The sequence below is a fragment of the Mizuhopecten yessoensis genome, unplaced genomic scaffold (genome assembly GCF_002113885.1).
Source record: "Mizuhopecten yessoensis strain PY_sf001 unplaced genomic scaffold, ASM211388v2 scaffold5155, whole genome shotgun sequence".
NCBI lineage: Eukaryota > Metazoa > Mollusca > Bivalvia > Pectinida > Pectinidae > Mizuhopecten > Mizuhopecten yessoensis.
In genome coordinates, this window is record NW_018405907.1 from 171,978 (window position 1) to 177,977 (window position 6,000).

General features: G+C 30.2%; 1 protein-coding gene across 1 annotated transcript in view; it reads right to left on the reverse strand.

The window, feature by feature from the left end:
- LOC110450312 overlaps window positions 1-5,470 on the reverse strand; it is a 106,766-nt gene extending 101,296 nt beyond the window's left edge. Inside the window, exon 1 of the transcript XR_002462963.1 lies at window positions 3,379-5,470. The gene's annotated coding sequence lies outside the window, so the exon portion shown is untranslated. The remainder of the gene's footprint in view (window positions 1-3,378) is intronic.
- Window positions 5,471-6,000: the final 530 nt, after the last annotated feature.

Genomic DNA, 6,000 nt, shown 5'->3' on the forward strand with positions numbered 1-6,000 from the left:
AAATGCATCTTAATTGCAGCCGATATAAAATCATCCCTAGTGTGAAAACCTATAAAGAGTACATTTCAAAAGAACCCCATTTTGAATATATACCATGATGATACCAGTATATATAAATCATAAATCTATAGTATCATATCAGTATATATATACCATGATGATACCAGTATATATAAATCATAAATCTATAGTATCGTATCAGTATATATACCCTGATGATACCAGTATATATAAATCATTAATATATAGTATCATATCAGTATATATACCATGATGATACCAGTATATATACATCATGAATATATAGTATCATATCAGTATATTTATCATGATGATACCAGTATATATTCATCATAAATATATAGTATCATATCAGTATATATACCATGATGATACCAGTATATACACATCATAAATATATAATATCATATCAGTATATATACCATGATGATACCAGTATATACACATCATGAATATATAGTATCATATCAGTATATTCATCATGATGATACCAGTATATATTCATCATAAATATATAGTATCATATCAGTATATATACCATGATGATACCAGTATATATAGATCATAAATCTATAGTATCGTATCAGTGTATATATACCCTGATGGTATCAGTATATATCAATCATAAATCTATAGTATCATATCAGTATATATATACCATGATGATACCAGTATAAATAAATCATAAATCTATAGTATTGTATCAGTATATATATACCATGATGATACCAGTATAAATAAATCATCAATATATAGTATCATATCAGTATATATATACCATGATGATATCAGTATATATCAATCATAAATCTATAGCATTGTATCAGTGTATATATACCATGATGATACCAGTATAAATAAATCATAAATCTATAGTATTGTATCAGTATATATATACCATGACGATACCAGTATGTATAAATCATTAATATATAGTATCATATCAGTATATATACCATGATGATACTAGTATATATACATCATAAATATATAGTATCATATCAGTATATATACCATTATGATACCAGTATATATAGATAATAAATATATAGTATCATATCAGTATATATACCATGATGATACCAGTATATATTCATCATAAATATATAGTATCATATCAGTATATATATATATATATATATATATATATATATATACCATGATGATACCAGTATATATTCATCATAAATATATAGTATCATATCAGTATATATACCATTATGATACCAGTATATATAGATCATAAATATATAGTATCATATCAGTATATATATATATATATATATATATATATATACCATGATGATACCAGTATATATAAATCATAAATCTATAGTATCATAGTATATATATACCATGATGATACCAGTATATATAAATCATTAATATATAGTATCGTATCAGTGTATATATACATTGATGATACCAGTATATATAAATCATAAATATATAGTTTCATATCAGTATATATATACCATGACGATACCAGTATATATAAATCAATAATATATAGTATCATATCAGTATATATTTATACCATGACAATACCAGTATATATAAATCAGTAATATATAGTATCATATCAGTATATATACCATGATGATACCAGTCTATATAAATCATTAATATATAGTTTCATATCAGTATATATATACCATGATGATACCAGTATATATAAATCATAAATATGTAGTATCATATTAGTATGTACATTGTATATATCATAATGATACCAGTATATATATACCATGATGATATCAGTATATATAAATCATAAATATATAGTATCATATCAGTATATATACCATGATGATACCAGTATATATAAATCATAAATTTATAGTATCATAACAGTATATATAAATCATAAATCTATAGTATTGTATCAGTGTATATATTCTATGATGATATCAGTATATATAGATCGTAAAGATATAGTATCATATCAGTATATATACCATGATGATACCAGTATATAAATCATAAATATATATAATGTAATATCAGTATATATATCATGATGATACTATTATATAAAGGTTTTGTATACAGCTCATAGTAGTATCTCTCTATATATATATTGATGAAACCAGTATATAACTGTTTTATATACAGTATCGTAACAGTATTTATATTTTGATGATACCAGTATCTTTATATAACATGTTAATGATACCAGTATCAATACTTTGGCAATACTAGTATGTAAATGTGTCTATAACGATACCTTATATGTATTGCATGAGAATACCAGTATCCTAATGTGATATATATACATGGTATGATGATACGGGTACCTATATGTAACATAAATATTACCAGTATCTAAATTAGGCTCATACCGATATCTTAATGTTATTCATAATATACTAGTAGTTTTAATACGGTGATATACATATATTTATGGCAAAATGGTTATCTTTGTTATATATGATACACGTATTTATAGTAATATGATACTAGCATTTATTATGATAATGCCGATATCGAAATTTTATAATATGATGCTAGTATTTTAATGTTATTCATAATGATGCTAGTATTTTAATGTTATAATAGGATATAAGTATTTTAATGTTATAATATGATACTAGTATTTTAATGTTATGATATGATACTAGTATTTCAATGTTATAATATGATACTAGTATTTTAACGTTATAATATGATACTAGTATTTTAATGTTAAAATATGATACTAGTATTTTAATGTTATAATATGATACTAGTATTTCAATGTTATAATATGATTATAGTATCTCATATCTATATTGCGATAATGTCCGTTTCTTAATGTTATACACATTATACCAGTATTTCTATGTCTCCTTAATTTTACTAATGATATATATTGATAATGCCTGTATCTCAATGTTTCCTACAGTTTACTAATGGTACAACATGATAATGCCTGTATCTTGATGTTATACATATGCTATGGGGTACATGTATCTTAGTTTTTCTAGCGACGAATTCATTAATACAAAGGGAACAAGTGTTTTACGGACATCCGTTGCTACTCATCTAAATATACCAAAATACGTCACTCCTCTGATCTTTGTCGTGATGTACAATAAACACATCTCCAGTTACATACATTACGTACATACACGAGTAAGGTACTCACCTCAGTGCCTCCTCCTGAGAGTAACGTTAATTAGTAATAAGTACCATTCACGCGCTCATGCACGTTTGTCGGAAAACACTACTTATCACGTGCTGTAGGTTATATGTGCATCGTCACCACTTAACCTACTTCATACCTTGGCCTGTTTCAATGTCTCAAAGACAGATAATTACAGTCTACATTGGCGCATATTTGTGTATAACGGATTTCCATTAATGCATTTTACTTACCCAGTGTATTTACGGTCGTACTGTCGAACCTAATTAATTGGTAAACTACGTGGGTGGTCCAAGAATAATGTCTCCAAGTGGCTTTTTACGTCTTGGTCCTAAAGTAAACCGAAGTAGAGCACCTCACATTTAAGACAGATACGCATGAATGCCCGTTGTCAACTTGCAGGTTCCGACTTTAATCTCCTGTTGACGGAATAATAAGTTATAGCGTCCAACACACGTACACAACAAAATGATAAATCGTCACCACACTGACGGTTGCTGCAATATAGGTGTTATCTACTCCTAAATTGATGTCGCACAGATATTTTAACACGAATTCGTTATAGGTACTAAAATCAAAAATTCTTATCAGATCATTGATTTCTAATGATGTTTCACATTCGTTGAATTACGTTAGGAAGAACAATTCTCATCCAGGCGAATCCTTCTCCAATGATTCCCTTCGCCTTACTGCAAGAACCAAACTGAACACATTAGCTTGAATCTATCAAAGATAATAACACGAAGACGAATATCTGTACAGCGAGTCGTACAAGCGTCTGCTCCGAGACAGCAGACTTCACCATAGCGATGGGTATAACTCTGGCAACTTATGACGTAAGCGAAGGCATTTGGGAGACTGAACCACCATCATATAGCGAGAGGAGAAACAATGCGCTGATACCTCGCTACTGTGTGCACGGCTACTACTACGAACGACTTTACTGACTGCCTGACATCTCTGTATGTCGACAGAACAACTTTTCCGTCACAGTGTACGTATGGTAATATCCATATGCTGAGTTCATAGATATACAAAGCTTTACTGGCGTTGTCAAGACTAACAGTGTACGATTGCCGATGAAAAGATTCCCTCTCACAATGTTAAAGTATAATATCCATTACGGGTTCAGACATACACTGTTTGCCGATTGCAGTTTTCTGGTCCTAGGGGTCAATGATAAGGAAACTTAAATATGAATATGTTTTTCTATTACAGCTGGCCTGTACATATCGTATGATATCGAAAAGGAAAAATGTTAAGCATCCTACTTGAATAAATCTCCGATATTTAAAGGCCAAATGGAAAGTGACTTCCTATTGGCATTGATCACATATCTGAAAATGGTCATGACCATATTTGAGCAGAATATATTGTAGTATGTGTGCCATCAGCACTGTACATCAGCAACATCCACGGAATTAATGAAATGCAGCGAAAACTAATTTGCGTTAGTAAAATTGTTATACCAAATTTAAATCGATCGGTTGTAATACATTAAATTATGTATATATGCCATGATGTTGATAATATCAGTGTTTATTGCAAGCGTAATAGACAACCAGGCGGATTTGAAAAGTTTTATCTCGCATTCCTAAATTACAAGCGACACACGTGTTGATGATATCAACGGTCAAAACGTCCCAATCATACAGGTGGATAGTATCCATAGACAGGTTACCATGCAGCACTAGTGGTTATCAATGGGCTTGTGTATGAGCTGTACATGTATATATCCCGTCTATGGTGTATTTGTTCATTCATAAAATCACCAATGATATATTATGTGGTTAAATGTGGTTATATCTGTTCGGCATGTCTGCTCCAATGTAAAAAATGAAAATTGGAAGAGATAGTTTCATCGACTAGTAAAGCGATTATGAAAGTATAAGCTATCTTCTGTACTATTGCATATCCTGTTATCAGATATCTCAATAACTAATACAATCCAAGTGCATTGTCCGTTGACCGGTTGTCTGTTTGTTGATATTCCATCCAGGTTTTTACAATCACGGGTGTCCAGTATATAGCTGTATATAACGTTTTTAAATTCAATGTCTTGTTATCCGGGCGAGGCGAAGCGTCGTTATTTAGCTTAGCAAGCATCACTGTCGTGTGTGTCTCATATCGTTGCCTTATGGTGTTACAGAAAGCTTATCACCAATCCTCAAAACCAGTTTCTATCTGTTTGTGCGCATACGTGTAGATGTGTGGGTGTGTACTGTGTAGCTCTGTCTTCTTCAACGACTGCATCTTGGGTGCTATTGTTGTCCTAGAAATTACCATGTCGGGAATCAAAGCCGATCGAACAGTGAGCATAATAGCAATGCCTGGAGTCTATAATACTCAGGTGACAGTGAAGAGCGGTCTATTCTACCAGACTTTTACCTCTCTATCTGTGTGATCCGTTAGAAATAACCAAACAAATGTATATAGCCGATCCAAAATACAACGATTATGACGAAGGCACATTAAAAATAATAAACAACAAATACAATGTCGACACGTTTCAATAATACACGAGGCGTGTGATGTACATATCAATGATGATGCATGTACATAAGCATGTTTTGAAGAGAAAAAATTGATAAAACCTATTATTTTGCCAATAACAATACACAAAGCATGCTCTTTGATTACATGATGCGTGGACACATAATACACAAATCATATTATTGAGGCATAATCAAAACACAAAGCATACTTAAGACACAAGTAATACACAAAGCTTATTATTTAGAAAGAAACAATTTACAGAGAATATATCATATTCTTTACGTGCAGTAACACCTAAGCAGATGGAATCTTAAACTAGTTTATTTCGTATATTTATGTATATTTGGTATTATGTAAAT